We start from the raw sequence: 19,470 nt of genomic DNA, 5'->3' as shown, positions 1-19,470 counted from the left end.
TGTTTCACGGTAGCCTTAGGTCTTACAGCGACGACTCGTCCTGCTCATGGGAACGCCTAGTCTGAAGGCCGAGAACTTTTCGCGCTTATGCGTAGCAAAGTGCTGGACGTGTTTTATAAACATTACAAATAAGACGCACCACGCGCACTAAGCCGCCGGGTCTTCGGAACGCGTGCAACAACGTAATGATATGTCACCCGTTCGCACGGCAGCAATTCAGGTTTTACGGCTCCTCTTTTTTCACCTGTACATTCTCGAAAGTTGTCCGCCGATAAAAGTGGATACGCGTATTTACAAAGGCGCCCACAGGCATCTATTTAAGGCACTTGCTCGACCCGAAACAGCACACAATACACCACGTCCAGTAAATAAGTGAGTCGAATGGCATCGATATGTAAGTAAACCAACAGAAGACCGATGGATTTAATTACCTAGTACTACGCACAGAACCCGGATTTTACTTCACCGCTAAAGTCAGTCTGCTATACAAAACCTAGCAGCGTCGGCAAAAACTAAGAGTAGGAGAGAAAAAAAGCCGAAATAATGAGCTGTTGGGTTAATTTCAATCAGGTCTAGGGACTTTAACGCCACCTGCACGTCCGCTGAAAGTGAGCGAAAAAAAAAATCGATGCCGCACGAGAAGTGGCTTGCCTTACGACGATAAAGGCTGTACCGCTGCACTACCTTTGAGTGGACGCACTACCGGTGTCCACGCGAGCAAAAGCACGCGAGAAAAAGCACGCGGGCAAAACCACACTGCACGAGTTAAACAAGCAGGGGCCAACCAGAAAAAGCACAAACGCCTCTCTACAGCTGTCCTATAAGACTAATCGTATTTTGAACTCAATGCTCGCTGCTTCAGAAGAATCGGTATTAGTGACTTATGGCGACGGGGGCATCGTGCCAGAGCGCACTACGCCCTGGCACATACACCACCTCGACATTCATTGCAGAAGCACGTGCGCGCAAAGGTGGCGCGATATAGTAGACAGATTAATTAAAGGGGGGCCCCTACAAATGTGCTCGCGTCTATGCGGTAGAACACGGGCGCAGAATGCGCGCGCGCCATCAATCAAGCTGCCGCCGGCGGCGGAATTCTGGCCCGGGGCGTAATTAGCTCCATTAATAGCGCCGCGGCCAATGCTCGGAGACGAATGCGCGCTCTCCCCCTCCTCGGCGCACTCGCCGTCTCTCTGACTGCGAACGGACCGAACCAGTATGTGTCAAGGGACCGATATACGCCGACGGCGAATAGTGCCAATGCCGCAGCCTTTTAGGCACGCAAGCACGCACGCAGAGGAGGAGGAGGAGGAGGACGTAAGATACCGTCCATATATCCGTAGCGTCCCCTGCAACCGTCAGGCATGCGGCCTTTCGCAATAATTTCCCGTTATTGTTTCTGTTCCTACAGTTCTGCTGCGCCCTAAAAGTTCCAGAGTGCGCGAATTTCTTCCCGCCACCAAGGTGAGAAGCCCATTAGTAACGCGCACCCCCACCCCTTGCCTCTTTCAGCTCAGGCCATTTGATGCGCAGAAAGGAGAGAGTATCCGGTGGTTAGCAGCATAACAGAGTGTCTTCCGAGGGAAAGATTGTCTGGCTGGGAAACGGAGTAAGGAAATTTTTTTTTTATGAAAACTGAGATAGCCTCTGGCGCAGTACAGGACTAATCGTAAATCAATGCGACAGGCTTTTGTTGCGCAAGAGGCTTAACCTGGCTCTTAATGACGATGACGGTTCTTCTCGTAACTGTGTCCCGAGCCTCCATCCCCTTGACCGGCCATCCGGCATACAAGTCTCTTCCAGAGACGGAATGCACGACTCACGGCGTGCACAAAAGCTGAGCCCTTTCACCAGTCGCGACTGTCTGAGCTAGTACGGAACAGGGAGACAGAAATCTGCAAGGATGAGGCGACGCGCACCGACCCGCATGGTCTGCAAACGCGGCAGCCTGATCCAGGGTAAGATTTATGGGTGACCCTTGGAGAGAGCGGTCCCATTTGAACCAAGTATCAATGGGAAATTTTCGTAGAAAAAATAAAGAGGTTAACCGTGGTATTCCCATGTAAAATTTCTCGCTTGGCGAAACAAATCCCCTCCCCCCAACCCCCTTCCCCACCCCTTTTTAACACTGTCATTAAATCCACCCCTTGGACCAGTGCTACCACACTGTGCACAAGTAAAAATAGAAGCCCAGTCGTGAAACGAACGGAACGTCGACGAAAATGTCGACAGCATACCTGCAACCTTCCGAAGAGGGACGCTTGCTAACAAAGAAAGCGCGAAGCCAGCCTTCCGCTCGCACGAACAGTCTTTGCCAAAGGCTGCATGGCTTGCTTCCCAATCTGCACAGTGGAGCAATTGCTTGGTTTATGGGGGGTTTAATTTCCCAAAGCGACTCGGGCTATGAGGGACGCCGTAGTGGAGGGCTCCTGAAATTTCGACCACCTGGGGTTCTTTAACGTGCACTGACATCGCACAGCACACGGGTCTCTAGAATCTCGCCTCCATCGAAATTCGACCGCCGCGGCCGGGATCGAACCCGCGTCATTCGGGCCAGCAGACGAGCGCCATAACCACTCAGCCACCGCGGCGGCCCAGTGGAGCCATTGCGGCACCTGTAAACCTCCAAATACCTTGAAAGGTGAGGACCTTACTTTACAGCGATTTAGAGCTTGACAGTTAGCATAGTGGTCCACTTCACGAATGAGCAGCCAGATTACTTTTGGCAAAGGCGGTACCGAATATGCAGCAGGCTTCAGCGATCAAGCTCTTCCCACGCCTTAGCTAGAAAATACGGAAATACTTCCTGCATATGTGAGCACATGCTACTGCTGTGCTCTTGTAAGAGCCCAAGAAACTATGATACCTCGATTAATTTTCTCAGCGGCCTTTTACAAACACAGACACGAAATTTCAGACGTCACACAAGGAACACCGGATTGTCCTTCGCGTGATGTCTTGAATTTACTGTTAGTGTTTCAAAAATTCGCTAAGAAAATTAATCCAGTAAGCCAATATACCAACTATCCCAACTTAACGTGGCAACGAAGTTTCGTAATATCTTCTCTACGCAATGCGTGAGGAAATTCCAAACGCCAAAGCGTACTATTCCGCAATATGTTGGCCGCACCTGTACGCGCCATCAATCCAGTTGGCGCAGTGTTAATCCAACAGGGGCGAAGCCTCGTTTCGAGACCAGGCAAATCGACGTCGGATCCGAGGTGACGTTTGTAAGAAGAACCCAATAAAAGGAAATAGCCCCGCACTTGGTATACGCATGCAGAAGTCAACGGCGCGTAAAATGCGACTCTGCAAGTACCCCATAAGCGCCAAACACGGAAGGTGGTGCTCAAAACTCACCACGCTACGTCTTGATGGGGAATGAGACGACGCCTGATGACACAGCCGCTAGCGGCGAATCGGCAAGTCTTGGATGAGTCGGCCTGCGAACACACGCGAGAGTAAAAGCGAGATCAGTACATGCAACACGCATTTCAGGATTGCAGAGACGCTTCTTTTGCGGTAAAATGAAAAAAAGAAAAGAAAAGAAAAACAAAGTGCGCACCGCCAGAGTTCAGTGGCGTGTTTTTGAGAAATGAGACAATTCCCCAAACTCACAGGAGAACCCGCACTGCACTTAAAGTTCACACAAACGCAGACGCTGCCGCCATCGGCGTATTTCTCGACACTCTAGAGTGGCGCACACTACGCTGCGATGGCTGAGAAAAAAAAAAACCTAGCATGTCTTGGATGGAATCCGCGTTAGGTTTGGCTTACGAAGACGGTTATACGGATGCTAGCTCGAGTTCAACGTCCCGAAGCTGCACGGAGAATGGAGCGAAGGGCGCTTCACATTAGTGTCGACCATCGCGCGGTTCACTGACATCCCGCAGTGTTTGCGTCTGCGGCCGCCGAGGCCCGGATTCGATCCGACCGCCACACGCCGAGCCATGGCGGGAACATGACGATGCTGCAGCGGCACCTGGCGGCCGGCAACGGGTCTCTCGCCGAACAATCCGGATCCGTATACCGTTTGGACGCAGGGACGACATCATCGTTCACTCCTTTACTTCATTAGATCAGCGAACCTTTTTTTTTTCATTTATTCAAAAGCATCCTCGTCATCCATAATCACATACCCCTTTATGCCCTGAGGCAGTCAACATCGCTTTAAAAAAACGAAACGAAAAAAAAAAAACAGAACCCGAATAGAGCCGTCATATTACGCCTGTCCGGGCAACGCCGCGCTGAAGCCCTAGGAACACATCAGCAGTACTCCAGGAAAGCAGTTCCTCGCGGTCAAGCGGGCACGCCTCATCGCGAACGGACAGCGGTTTTCGAATGTGCCGAGGCAACCGGTCCAGCTATACGGCATCCAGTCCGGCGCGGTTTTCCCCCCGAGGCGCCTACGTTTTGCGACGAAAAACACCGGGGGCGCGTCGAAATGCAGGGGGAGGGCCAGCGGACCACGCGGACTGAGGGAGCGATGCCAGTCGCTGATGCATAACGCGAGGACACGAGCTGTGCACCTCGTCATGCGCAACTGCTTAAGCCGCGGGGAGGGGGACACACCCCTCGCTCAAGGTCCTCATGCTCACGTTCGCGCGAGCAGCGCCAGGCAAAGACGGCGATCTAGCTGGCCCGGAAAGCCACGCGGAGCCTCGAAGAAAACGGACGAGAGGGAGGAGAAGAACGTCGGCGCACAACGGAGACAATCACGCAAGTGTCCCCCCGAGCAATTAGCGTCTCCTAGTGGCGCACACAGCCACTCCGATGAGCGACGCCTCGGGCGCGTCGTCGCTCCTACAGTGGCCAACGACTGCGACGGTCGAGCGGTACCGTAATAACGCCAGGCCGCGCGGATGGGCTGCAGCGGCCTTCGTCTGAGGCCGTTTCGTACTCGTCGGAGCAACGAGACTGGTTTTATTGCGCCACTGCAGGCGCTGGCCTGTCTAAAGAGGGCGGACGGAAGCGGGCAGCGACCATCGTATTACGACTCCACAGCGGCGCCACTGCGGCGACCGAAACTGCGACTGTGCGGTGTATTCGCGCCACTGAGCACGCATAATAGGCGAACGGAGCGCCAAACTTCGCTGATACAGACAGTGCAAGTGCTGCTAAAATACGCTCAGCAAGTGTCATACAAACGCCGTTCAGGCACAGTCCGAGTACAGTACAAATATATTACGCAGGTAGAGTACAAGCCAGCAGCCTGTCTCCTGTACGGAACCTACATAGCAGGAGATTGTGATGAACAGCTATTAACCTTTACAGCTCGAGAACTCCAGGCGCATCAGCATGTGGCTCAGTACGAACTCGGCTCTCTCTCCTCCATTTACAAGCTTCAACGGAAAAGAGAACCCTGGTGCACATGCCGGAGGTGAACATGCGAAGGGATTGCCATGCGCCACGCAAGGGGGAGCTGGTACATATGGAAGTGCACTGACGCGTTCTGCAAGAGCGCCATTTTGCACGCGTTTCATACAAACTCCATTCGACGAGCAATCTAGTATCACGCTTCGAGGACGCAACTGTACGGTGGCGCGGAAACAAGTCCCCACAAACGTATATGTCCCGCGAACGCCAGTCCCGCCAACATCGTTCGCACGAAATAACGCGCCAGCATTATAGGCCGTTTTCGCGACTCTCCGGGAAGAAACAATCGACAAAGTGGCTCGAAGCTGTCACCCTCGGGGTCAAGCCTACAGTCGCACACACGCTGTCCAGAGCCCACCCCCTCCCCCTCTAAACGCTGCCCCTCCCTACGTTCCTTTCTCTCCTCTTTCGGCTTCCCCCTGCGACAGGGGCGGCGAAAAAGAGTGGGAGGGGGGCGCAAGTAGCAGCAGCAGCGCACTGCCCTGCTCGGTATGCATATCAGGGCGAGTGCGGCGCACAGGGTGCGCCGGGAGAACATCTTCCCGAGAGCCCGCCTCCCTTTCACGTTCGGGAGGCGATGAAGATGGACGAGCGGTCGTTCGACGGCACCTCGCACGGCGGCGGCCAGGAGACGCCCGCGCACTTCTTCCGTGTCCCCTTTTCTCTCTCTCTCTCTCTCCTTTCAGTGCGGTCTCTCTCCAATGTCAGCGCAAAAAAAAAAAAAAGGCGACAGATGACGAGGGAGGAAGGGAGAGCCAGCAGACTTTGAGCAAGCGAGAGCAGCAAGATTGCGCGGGCGGGCGTAGCGCATCCCGAGCACGAACTTTTCTACGTAAGGCTGCTCGTCGAGTGAAGGACTCGAAAAGGCGAAATTCTGGACATATCGGCGCTTTTGCCGTCTTTCCTGACAAGCCGTGGCGTGTGGGGACCTCTGAGATACTGCGTGGTTCAGTAGGGAGACGAGCAGGAGGGAGGCGAAGGGCAAGTTTGGGGAGAAGGTGCGGTGGCGCGGATGGCTGCACCGGGAGATGCGTTAACCGAGATTCCACTCAGCGCGGCACTGTGCCGGTGAATCACTGAGGTGGAAACGGCTTGATACGAAACAGGCGCGCAAGTAGGTGTCGAAACGCGTGGCCCGAGCTTTGGCAATGGGGCCTATATAGTGAGGGTTAGCTTTCTGTCATCCTCATAACAATACAGTGAAGCTCTGTCAATGCTTTGGAGCCACTCACGATGAGAGTGGTCACCAGGAGCATATTTTGAAACGATGCTTTTTCTAGTTTCATTTTTTTTTATTTCCCGCCGTTCGACAGCCCCTCCTCCTTCACACCAGAGCCAGCGACTTACATGGTTTTTACTGCGACCGCGGGATTAATTCCATTTCGTAAAATTCCCAAGTCGGCGCGTCACAGCAAAGGAGTGAAGCCCGCACCCTCCTGGGACCCACAAAGCAGCGGAAAAGGAAAATAATCGTTTCTAGAATGAATACCTTTATGTAATGAACCGCGCGATAGCTTTTTCGTTGTTTTTTTTTTTCGCCCTGACTTCAAAGGACGCTTGCCATGCATGCGGTGGACGTTGTCCAGCTTCGCCACCAAATTCCCCCAGATCATTTCAAAGAGCTTTATACAAATCTGCTAAACTCGTGTGCCACAAACAACGGATGCAAACGAACACGAAAGAAGAGGAGAAACAAGGCCACGAAGTGGATAGCTTAACACGAGGCTTTTTCGGTAAGCACCACGCTACTATGTAAATTACTTTTGTCTTTGTAAAAAAAACATCTACCCCCCTAATTCCATCACCGCAACGATGCTCAGAACACGGCAAATAAAAGGCGGTCTGATTTATGATCGGAGCACATCTGTTTCTATTATCTTTTCTCAACTCTCCCAAATGCTTCCATGGAAGCGTGTCCAAAGTTGAGTCATCAGCGCGGTCTCCAGCCTTGCGTACAAAACAAGACACGACACAATGCGACTGCCATCAGAAAACGAAGCCCGAAACAAAAACGCGAAAAGAAAATAAATACAACGTGCAGTGGAGCGGGATACGACCTAAGTTTCGAAGAGAGAGAGAGACGCGTAGAGGGCTGGCGAGGACGCTTAATGAGTCTGCCACCGCAAATCGGTCGTCACAAAACGTCATGCGAACGAAACAGAAGAGTAGAAGGCGGGGGGGAGGAGGAAAAAGAGAAAACGAGGGCAACGGGCGAAGATGGTATCTGATAATGACGACGCTTTGTCGTCGCAGTGGGCGGCGTGTCGTTTTTATGACCCCCGAGCGCGATAGGGCCCGAGACAAGAGGACATCGGAGAGGAAGGCAAACAACACTCCGCGGAGGACATGCGAGCCGCATGCCCTGTCTCGCTGCAGAACGGCGCAGTGGGCCGGAGGCGCAGCATGGCACAGAATGGTTCAGAATAGCACAGAGTGGTGCAGAATGGCACAGAGCGGCACAGAATGGCACAGAGTGGTGCAGAATGGCACACAGTGGTGCAGAATGGCACAGAGCGGCGCAGAATGACACAGAGTGACGCAGAACGGCACAGAATGGCGCAGAATGACACAGGGTGGCACAGAATGGCGCAGAATGGTGCAGAATGACACTGAGTGGCGCAAAATGGCGCAAAGTGGCGCATAATTGCACAGAGTGGCGCAGCGCCGCGGAGCCAAGAACACACTCAAGTTTGAATCAGACAGCATTAAAAGCAATCAACGGGGGGAAAAAATTATATCGGCCATAGAATTCGCCAACTGACCGGAGGGAAGTGACGCCCAGTGACCAGTCCGTCCAGTGACGTCAAGGTAAGTGAGCGGAAGTGTCGACATCGTACCGGAAATGACGTCACTTTCGGTAACATCACTGACAGCTTCTATTGCCATCTAACTGCCGGCACATATTGTAATTAGTTGACCCAGTGAATACCCCGCAAACTCGCCCTTCGCTCTTAGCGCTGCCACTAGCGGGCCGCACCTGAACCACGTGTCCACGTACGGCGACACACTACGTCATCTGCAACGTCGCGCACCTCCGTGAGAAAGTCCTTAGGGCGGCAGCCGTGACGTCACCACCGCCATGACGGTAGAACAAGCTCAGCCTATCAGAGCAGGGCGGCATAAATGGATTAGACTGCTGACGTTCAATACTGTCCTGCAGGTTCAGCAGCATGTCGACAGCCATCCCGCCGGCGCAAGACTTCCATATGCAGATACCGCGGTAAAAGACGGGCACAGAGATTTACAACGCGATGCGTTTCGCCGCAACACATGTACTCAACCGCAACTTTTCAAGTTTCGTCCCCGGAGTAGAAGGCTAATGCGGAACAATAAACACGCAGCGCAAGAATGTGCTCACGCTCGGGGCGCCGCGGCGGTGACAACTTCCGTGCGGTTCCACAAACGCTGCACCGCATTAGCATCACAGCGCTGATAGGCGACGGTGGCTCGGCGACTCAAACACGGCACGCGAGGACGGCTGGCGCGAGAGGAGCCGCCGCGCAGGCGCTTGAGCACCCGAGCGAGACGACATATCCGTGTACGCAACGCATTGACGAAACTATAAAGAGAAACTACCCTAGGCGGACGCCTCTACGCGCAGCTGAGTAATTGCGTCGAGACGATGTAATCGTGGCGTTTGCATTCTACGTCCGTGTAGCACGAAGTCGTTACCGCCGCGTACACCCCGGCATTGTCTGCATACAGTTGCTTCGCTTGCTGACGAAGCGGCACCAAAGAGCGAAAGAAAAATTGGCTGTGGTTTAGCTCTGGTTAAACCTGGAGTGACGCGATAGCTACAGCTGGCCGAGTGCAGCTTGGTCACGTGACGAACCACGTGATCAGCCACAGCGCCGCGCCGCCGGCAGCTGCTCCGCACCGCGTGACCAACCACGTGACGGCGTGGCGGCGCAGCCACGCTGAAGGCTCGAAATGCTACTGTAATGTAGCTATCGCTAAAAAAAAAAAAGAAGAACAGGCGGTAAACACGGTCACATCTCGAAATGGCAAAGCGGCAAAGAGCTGCACACGGCAGTGCGCGCAGCAAGCAAGGCATCAGCTCCTACTGTGCATTTATGCCGAATGTTTTTTGAGACCGGTTTGAGACGAGTTTCCGTCGAACCCTGAATTAGTTTTTTTTTTTTTTTCACCTACCTCCTTGGAAGGATCGCATGACGCGCCGCCTACCTATTGGCGTCGCAGCCAGTGGGTTTGAGTGCTAAAACTTGGTGTTTACGGTTGGTCTTACAACTCGTAAGTTGCCCGAGGCCACCACGCGCCAAACAAGGTTGTAAATGAAGCTCCAACAGTCAACACTGTGTTTAGACAGAGCGTCGGGAGAAGCACATGAAGCTAATGCACACGCTCCCGTGCACCCGAAGAAACCGTACTGAATCGAGGAAAAGCTATCAGTTCAAGAGGACCGGCGTTTATGTAAAGTATTCCGCCATCACACGCGTTCTGCGCAGTCTCCACGGGTTGTCGTTCGCTTCGAAACCCGGTCAGAACGAAATTGCGCACGACGCGCTGGATAGTGGCACCTGGGGCAGGCTTCTTCAAAGGCGCCGCTCATCGAGTATATATGTATACGGTCCTTGCCTCTCTCTACCCTTGCCCCGGCAGGGGGTGGTATATCAATCGAGTCCGAGCGCCGCTAACGCGTTTTGCGGTAACCAGAGCCACGCCTGGCTCCCGCAGAGACAAAAAAGGGAAAGAATCGCACAAAACCTGCGAGATGACGGAAGAGCAGACGGCACGGCGGACATGGCCGGGGCGCCATGCACCCCGAGTGACGCGTCATGAATGCATAATAGACACCCTATAAACGGGCCACAGAGAGCGGTGAGGGAGGGGGGAGTCTTGTCAGAGGGTCGTGTGCGAGACGCGAAACAACCATACGGCGCCGCTTCCCTATCAGCCGAAAAACAGCCCTCGGTCACAACAGAGCACGGGGAGCGGCTAGAGCGCGCTCAGCGGTCAAGCTCGGAAAGCAAAGTGCTTCCTCTTCCTCCGGTCCGTATGCCATCAGGAGGGGGGTGCAGCCGGCGCGCAATGCGTAGGGCGCGCGACGCCTCATTACATGACTCACGTGCGGCACCGCGCTCAGCAGCAGAAGCAGCGGCAACCGGATACCGGCCCGCGGGGAAGGACACCCTATAGCCTCTCTTCCCTGTACCCGGGGGAGAAGACGGTGGGCGCCTGTAGCGAAACGCTAACCCAACGCGGGCCGCGCTTTTAATGAGGCGACCGGAGGACGCCGCCATTCTGCATCCCCCCCTCCCCTCCCCCCCCCCCCCTTTCAGTGTTTGAGGCATCTGCGCCTTCCTCTAACGAGCGACACCAAAGCTCGCCTCGGGCAGACGGAAACACTGCGCCGCCCAACGCTGCGCGCGCTGCCCACGCGACGGCCCCAAACGAGATATACGGCTGACGCCAATACGTCGGCAAAGCTGGAAACGCGATACAACACTTGCACAGCGCCGCCGAAGATTCGTTTCAGCGAATACCAGCTGCGGCAGTCAGTCTCTCTCTCTCTGCGACGGGGTTTTAAATGGGGCGTTCCAGTCGGTTCCAATTCTTGCATTCCGAGAAACGGCCACAACGCCAATCCCGCCGGACCTCAATTAGTGCGCTAAGGCCAACGTCGTGACGCCACGCACGGCGCGGCGCAGTCGCGAACACCGCCGTTGTCTCTTTTCTCGTCCTTAGTGCGCTGCCTACCACGCAAACACCAAAGCGATTCAAGCGCTAAACGAGCCCAGCCGTGGAACAGCCACCATTATTTAAAGAACAACGCACCTTGTACAACACCGAGTTCCAGCCGGTTGGGCGGGGACGCGAAATGTTGGTAACGAAACCCGACTGGTTTGAACGAACAGTACAGGGTCCAATTTGAAAGCACTCTTTTTTTTTTTTTTCAAACCCGTAAGGCACGTTGTACAGTACACCACAGCTATATCCCCGGGCTCCTGCACACACCTCCTCATTGTGCGAGGGCCTTGCACCCAAGCAGCAGCAAGGCGGCAAAGTGGCCGCCAAATCCCTCTTTCAAAAGCGCCAGTATAAGCCCCAGGAGTGCGCACGCGCCCCGGCCGCCGGGTGCCGCCCCCGGGGGCCGCTGGCGAGGTCTTTCAAAATGAAAAGGCTTCGGCGACGGGTTCAGACCGAGCGAAGCCAATCGACGCCGGGCGCAGGCATATAAGCCTCAGGCTCCCAGCCCCACTTTATTCGCCTTTTTTTTTTCTCTTTGTAAGTGTATGTGTACGTGTGTGCGCGCCAATATTGAAGGCTAGCGCCCGTCACGGGAAACTGTTATAAATCATAATTAGGCACCAGAGCGAACAGCGAAGCAGGTTTAAAGGATTCGAAGCCCGCTCGCACGCCCACGGAACGATTTACACCGAGGGCCAAAGAGCGCCGCGCCGTTCCTAACTGCGAGGCAGAAGCCAAGTTTGTCCGAGACCGAGGGGGCTGAAGACACCTGGCCCCCTTAATGTTCCTGCTCGATCACTTCTTTTAACTTCCAAGGCGCGTAAGCTCGAAACAGGCACGCAGAACAAAAAAAAAAAGTAGGGAGGAAGGAACGAGCGATTAATTACGCGAGTTCTGACTCGATTCCCGGAATGAGGCACCATTTGTCGCGATTAGAGACAACTAAAGAGCCCGAAGTCGTCAAGGCGGGCAAAGGCTACACTAAAGTCGAAGGATAAAATAAAGGAAGAAGGCAGGGCACGGCGCCATGAGCTGGCGGACACGTCGGCAATGACAGCCCCGTGTGGTGCCACGGATCGTGAAGAGGAGGAGGATGAAAATAACTTCATCAGAGGGCGAGCGGTTAAAGGAGTGCTTGCTCCCGGAAGGTCACGCCTGTGATCTGCCGAATCCGAGTGAAGGTCAAGCACTCCAGAAGTAGAGGGGAAGGTTGTGGGAAATGCGGGGGTGCTGCTAATGGCAGCGTTACATGCGTGTGCAGCATATACTCTGCATCTCCACCCCGACCTCCGGGTAGTTGGGACAATGAGCTGGCTCACGCCATCCGAAGCTGTAGAGAGGTAGTCCCAACTTTAGGGAGGAGTGGGCTCCGCTCCGGGTAGAATGACGGGCACTGCTGGGGGGAATGAGGATGCTGATTTCTCTGGTGTCCTCGTAGTGCGCCGCTAATTGCTCCCTGTATATCACGGCGCCTTGCGCCGATGCTGGAATTGGAACTAAGATGCCAATTTTGCGGCTAGCTGACGAAGACAGTCGTCTCGTTTGATGAAGAGTGCGACCGCTTAATCCAGGCATGATAAGAGAAAAGCCAGTATGTAGCCGCACTGCAAGAAGCGCTGGGATATTTAGTCAAACATTTCGCAATAATCGTTTCGACTTTTGGCTAAATACTCTTTAGCCGAGTAAGGCCAGAGGCTAAGTTATAATCACGAGTACATAGCGCATGGCGCGGCCGACCCCTCTGAGAAAAAAAAAAAGAAGTAAGAAACGCTCTCCCCTCCACTCCCGCAGTTTCTACACCGACCAGGAAAAGTCGACGCAGAGGGTTGAAAAAAGCAAAGAGCGAATATTTTACCTCTGTGTGTTGCACGCCCGAGTGAGAGCCTTGAATGGTTCGAGGGACACTATACAGCCTGCTGATAGCTGACGCGACACAGGTTACTCTCGCGGATATCTCGGAAAACAAAATAAAAGCCTAGTCGGTATGCCTAGGTAGGTCAAGTCCGAATTAGAGGCGCTAGCTCTGTGTGGTCAATGCTTTTTGCATTGTTTATCATATACCTGCCACCTAGCTCACGTGGCCATGTGACGTCATCACAACCTGCAAGATGTGTGAACATAACGGTATATATATTAAGAAGAGGGCCGCACGAACAAAATCGCTGAGAACGCGCGCGCGCGCACGCGCACGCACACACACACACGGGAAAAAATGCGGAGAATGGCCACAATAAGCGCTGGTGCACTAAACGAAGAAAAAAATAACGGCGCCTCGGAGCTCCGTTGTTCCCCTGCGCGCCCTCCTTCCCGCCCCCTCCGGTATAGCTCAAACGATTCATAATGAAAGCCGCCAGAGAATGCCAGGAGGCTACGAGAGAGAGAGAGGGGGGGGAGAAAGCGCGTCCATCCATCTCTCCTCCCCTCTCACTCTCAGTGAGAGAGGGGGAGAAAGAAGCAAACAACAACACGCGCGGCCGCCCGAAGAAATCTGGGGATTCCAGCGGTCAACACCGGATCGTTGGACCGGAGCGGCGATGCCGATATTGCACGCCCAGGGCCCGAACCCCTACGGGCGCCGCCTTTTCCTTCGACAGGCAACCGGGCAGGCAGGCAGGCAGACAGGCACACGCGCAGCGGCTCTTATTAGGGCAGCGTCATCCCCGCCGGCATGTGTGCGCAAACCCATACCCGGCTGGCACTCGGGGGCAAACACGGAGCAGGGGCTCTGCCCGTTATTAGGCGGATTGGCCCGCCGTGTCCAACGTCCGCGACGCCCGGTCCCACCCCGACACAATGCCTGCCCAAACAGGTTGCAGGCCACCGTCCAACGCTGCGCAGGCATCATCGGCGGATTGCGCGCAACGCTGCTGTCACGGGCCGCAGAAATCCTCGGGGCCCGTCTTGCGGCGCTGTCCTTCGTCTTCGCCAGACAGGAGGCCCTTCGAGATGGAAGCCCGGCGACCGGCATTAACTTGCAGCCCACCCCGCGGACAGAGCGTGCGCCGGTCTCGGGGCTCTCTCTCTCTCTCTCCGTGGGCTCCCCTCTGTTATGGAACAGGCCGAGCCCGTCTCCTCCGAAAGACACACACATCTTGCCCACGCGGGGATCTGTGCGCGTTTGCGAAGAGGCGGATCCAATACCTGACCCCGTTATAACCCTGCGCGATGTGATCAGGAAACTCCCGATCATGCAATGTATCCGCCGCCTGCCCGCAGGCATTCGGCAAACATGTGTGCACGGGATACCTATACCTGCATGCAGGCTGCTCGAAGCTCGGGACATAAAGCGCGGGCAGATTTCGACACGCCCATTAAGTCTGGAGGAGTGGCCAGAGGATGCTAGAGTATATATACTCCATAAGCATGCCACACTCGGGCATAGCACTGGGGTGATCCTGCCTTTCGACGGCTTCACGAAAGACAAGAGCGCACCTGAGAGAGCATATAGACGCACAAAAGTTCCTGCGAGACGCGGGGCACATGACGCCAAGTGCCCTCTCTCGATCCTGCTGCCTCGCGGGGAAAAGTAAACCGGCACAGGATGCGGAGTGGAAAGGTGGTGCCGCTGCTGGGCTACGTTAAGCGGTGCCGGCAGCGACACAGCCTGCATTCCCGAGGCCTCACTCTGTCAACGAGACAGAGCCCCGCGCCGCCGCTCCGGTCAGGGAACAAAGGCTTTCGGTCCTCGCGCACACACACGCTCGATGCATATCGCTCAACCCGGTGGGTGTGTTGCACCGCGCGTTGGCGCAACGGAGGCCGCGGTTGGGGGCTCTTCTCGCTCTCTGCACGAATCGCGCAACGCGCCGGCCGATACGCGCGGGACAATGCCACGCAGGTGGCACACAGGGAACGCGCGCGGGTGCCGCTGCTCCCTTGCACAAGCAAACAGCCCCACGCGGAAGGAGGGTCGGCAAGCAGTGCGAAGGGCCGCGCACACGTAACACCGCAGCAGGGAACAGATTACTGGACTCGCAATGTGAGGGGGGTCCGGCGCTCAGGGAAGAAACGGACATGAAGGGTGCCACGCGATGAAGGAAAACGAGGCGCCCCCCACAAAATTACTGGCGGTTTAGCACTGCTAACCACAAAATATTGAGCAAAAGCAGGTTGTTGCAGGTGCGGGCACCAACGCCACGTTTACCTGGAAGCGCGAGTGAAAGGGCGTTTCCTGACCCGCCGCGGTGCCTAAGGGGTTAGGGCGCTCGGCTACCGATTCAAGTACCCGGGTTCGAACCAGACCGCGGCGGCTGCGTTTCGATGGAGGCGAAACGCTAAGGCGCCCGTGTGCTGTGCGATGTCCATGCACGTTAAAGATCCCCAGGTGGTCGAAATTATTCCGGAGCCCTCCACTACGGGCACCTCTTTCTTCCTTTCTTCTTTCACTCCCTCCTTTATCCCTTCCCTTACGGCGCGGTTCAGGTGTCCAACGATGTATGAGACAGATACTGCGCCATTTCCTTTCCCCAAAAACCAATTTTCAATCTTCAAAGGTCGTTTCCTTTCCTTTCGTCACTTGCGCACAGATGGAAGTTGATGAAGACGACGACGTGCAATGCGAGAGTGCGTGATAGGCCGCGGCGATAGCATATTGCTCTCGTGCAGTGGCCAGCGAAGCTGATCTGTTCGCGCCGCCGTGGGTTCGAAACACAGTCGTGGTAATGTTTATTTAATTTCTCCAAGTTGGCCCTCATTGCTCCTTTATTCAGGAATGACTGCGCTCACGGGAACGTCAGAAATCAAGGGGCCATAACTACAATGGTCAGGGAGAAGCCATTTTTAAGGGTCTTCTGCCAGGGTCGCGACGGCCGCCGCTTTTCGTCTGCTTCCTAGTCTAAAAAAAAAAAAAGAAAATGGCAGTGGCTTAGCAAGCACGCTTGCTAAGCGCCTGACGCTCGTGCATGGCAGCGCCGCTACACGCTCCCGACAGCCGTTCTATAAAGACCCACACGACCACGTGGCTATGACGTGGTATAACGTAGTCTTACTACACCCCCATCGGATGGCATCACGTGGCTTCACGTCACCGCATCGGATGTTCTCAAGGTCAAAGGTCAACTAAAGGTCAAATGCCAACTAAAGGTTAAGGTCAGTGGTTCGGCACCATAACTGTACCACATATGGTCATGCACGGCTAACGTGGTTGGGCTGGAGGTCGTTCAAGGTCATTATCCGGCCTACGCGACGACTGCTTTACCAGGCGTAGTGAAGCTTTTCGCTTTAATAAGCCCTCGCGTGAAGGGAGAAGGACGAATTTCGATCACGCTCCAGAAGAACCATGCAAGCGTCAAGCGAGCGACACCTATCCTCCCGGAACGATTCGCGCGTTCCATAAAACGCCCAACGGCGGTGCCACCGTTGTTGACGCAACGCGCTTGCAGCGGCCACGCAAGGAGCTCGTTACGGCGCCCCAATGCCGCGCCACACGGCATACATAGTATATATGCGCATGCAAACGGACTTGGCGTGACGGCGTGCTGCAAAACAGTCCGGCAGGCGGCACGCCCGAACCCGGCACAGCCGGGTGCGAACGACGGCACGGCATACGCCCCACCGGCGGTCGATTTACCTCAACGCGAACGCCCGTGAAGCCGGCAAGAGTTGCGCGGAACGACTTATTCACCGCGACATATGGCACATCCGTGCGTAGCCTGCGAAATTAAAAAATGCTGCGCTTATCAACAAATCATTTGCACTACCACCTATTCTGCCTCTAGAGACCGACACTGCTCAAATTATATAATTTCTTTCAAAGCTCACTAGGGCGACTTAAAGTGTCCCTGAAAAGGGTGTTTGAGGTTGGCTATAATACGCTTGCATTATGTAGAGTATAGGCAACCGAGCGTTCATACCGCGTACAAGACCTCAAAAGCGAGATGATCATTTACAATATATTTTTTAAAATTATCGCTTCCACGCCATGTGGGGAAGGGGGGATCATCGGGTCATGCAGCGTTCGTTACGCCAGCAGCGGAGGGCTACCATTGGTTCGCCGTGCCAACCCTACCTGACGTCATGCAGCTACCATGGCCGAGGCCGGAAAGCACGCGTACTCTCCGTATAGTGCGCTATGCCGCCACGCATATTGCTGTCAGCCGTGCAAAGCCGAGCCATTCGAATGGCGCGGCTAAGTAACCGCAAAGAGGCGTGTCGAATCACTGGTGCGGAAGAAAGGTGCGAAGGAGCCTAAATATCGAGCTGTTCACAGAACCTCCGGACCTCGCACCGTGACAACGGTGAACACGAAGAGCACACATAACGGGCAGCTCGTAAAAGCGATCGCGGCACTTCTACAGTCACATTTCAATATCAGCACCACATGCTGCGAGCACGGATCACATGCACACACACCCTCCGCGCCGACTGCGTTTGAGTCTTCCCATATTCGCTGCCGTCGCACGTCAACAAGTGCGGCTCTCGTGCCGTCCAACACATCGGCGACCACTCGTACAGGGGCACGAAGCCGACAAAGGGGGGCGGCGTCAGGAGACGCAGCAACAGCTTGCCACTGTCAGCTCAAATCAACGCCGGGAGGTGCCACTACGGCTGACAGCATCGATACCGCGCAGTGAACTAGTCCTCCCTCCCTCTCCCTAAACAAGGCGATTCTTTCTCTCTGTCCTTCTGTCCATCACGCTGCCATTCTCCATTTAGGGGTAGCGAGCCTCAATTGACGCACGTTACGGACGTGCTTTCGAGATCTACAGTGAGAAATAAAAAAAAAGAAACGAATAACAAACAAACGGTGGCGACGGCGGGCTGACGAGTCACCCCTCCTGAAACGCGACATCTGCGCTAGCTCGGCGGAGGCGTCGCGTTAAGCGTGACGGCTCCCCCCCCTAATCCTGCGACAGCCAACAGCGTCGCTTCGAGATTTTTTTTTTCTTCTTTCGCCTTTCGATCTCGCACAGCTCCAACAACAGGTATATCGGTGGTGCTCTCTCCTTTTGTTTTACTGCGTCTAACAGGTATCGTCGACACGTGCGTGCGTGCGTGCGTGCGTGCGTGCGTGTGTGTGTGAGTGTGTGTGTGTGTGTGTGTGTGTGTGTGTGTGTGTGTGTGTGTGTGTGTGTGTGTGTGTGTGTGTGTGTGTGTGTGTGTGTGTGTGTCCACACACAGCTGGCGAGGTAGGCAAGGCAGCGCGAGAGAGGCGAGCAGCTTTCTGCGCGACGACGCCCGCCCAGTGGAAGTGAGAGCCAAGCCACGTGGACGGCAACCGCACCTGCGGTAGTGGGCGGACGGCTGACCGAAATAGCGGCGCCTTCGCGGCTCCTCCAAGCCCGAGGTGACCACGACGTGGACGACCGCGCCTACCACGGCGCGCACGCTTATCGAGGCTGCCGGCCGAAATAAGGTAGTAATAAAAGCCCCCGCCGCAGCAGCTCGACGGGAAAGATCGGCGGAGGAGTCGAGAGGAACCGCTTCCCAAGTCTGGGTTTATACGGTGCCCACGAACCAGGCGTAATCCGGTCTCCGCGTGCGTGGGAGGAGCAAGCGTAAAAAAACGCGAGGCATCGACGAGTGGTCTTAACTAGATCATCGCCGTAGGAGGCCGGACTGTATCGCCGCCAGTTCGTCGCTTGCTCAGAGAGGCTTACTCAAGGTAGCACACCTGCGGCCAGACTAGCAATGTATCGCATACCGCAGTCTGGACGGGGCAAATGAATATGCATGCGGTCGAGACGGAGGAGGGAAAGTCCACATCGCGCGCACTGCTTGGCGTGGAGTGAATGGCAGCAAACGACAGTCGGCTTTGGCAAAATATGAAGCGCCGATGAGGTCGTGTCAGATTCGACGTCCTGGTATGCGCTGCTTCCCAAGGCTCAACGCGACACGACAGACGCCACAACAATCGCTGGTGCTCCGTCGGAGGTTTGAGTCGGCAGCCAGCGCCGAGGTAAAAAGACTGCCAATGAACAACGGTGAATCAGTAAAATTTCCAGCGGGGTCCGAAAGCGAATGCGGTAGTAAATGAAATTGCGGAAAAGGGTTATTATCACTTCTATTACGGCCGCACACCTTGAGAAATGTGGGCAGAAATGTATGTCAAATCTCTAGTCTGTCACCAATGATTGTGTGAGTTGAGTGTGGGGATACTGAGCGGATTGCTACGTCTTGAATCGTTCGCTTAGTCGCATTCCTGCGAGAGAAAGTAAGCCTGAACGCACACTTTTTACCCGCAGCCTGAAGTGCATACTCGGCTCAAGTCAGGCCAGCATTGTTTTTGTCGATTTCATAATTCTATTATATTAGCACACCAAGGGTTGAGGAGAATAAGCGAAGTAAAAGAATGCGCAGGCGTAACTTTACGTAGAGCCAGCTTCGAGACGGTGTTGATCGCCGAGCGGATACAGAAGTGGTTTACACGACCGGGACACAAACCAC

At 55.0% G+C, this 19,470-nt stretch overlaps 1 protein-coding gene across 1 annotated transcript in view; it reads right to left on the bottom strand.

Moving 5' to 3' along the window:
- PlexA (plexin A) overlaps positions 1-19,470 on the bottom strand; it is a 320,585-nt gene that overhangs the window by 214,061 nt on the left and 87,054 nt on the right. The window contains exon 3 of the mRNA XM_077631663.1: positions 3,361-3,443. The gene's annotated coding sequence lies outside the window, so the exon portion shown is untranslated. The remainder of the gene's footprint in view (positions 1-3,360; positions 3,444-19,470) is intronic.

This window comes from Amblyomma americanum, chromosome 7, assembly GCF_052857255.1.
Source record: "Amblyomma americanum isolate KBUSLIRL-KWMA chromosome 7, ASM5285725v1, whole genome shotgun sequence".
NCBI classification, from domain to species: Eukaryota; Metazoa; Arthropoda; class Arachnida; order Ixodida; family Ixodidae; genus Amblyomma; species Amblyomma americanum.
This window is presented reverse-complemented; position numbering and strand designations above follow the sequence as displayed.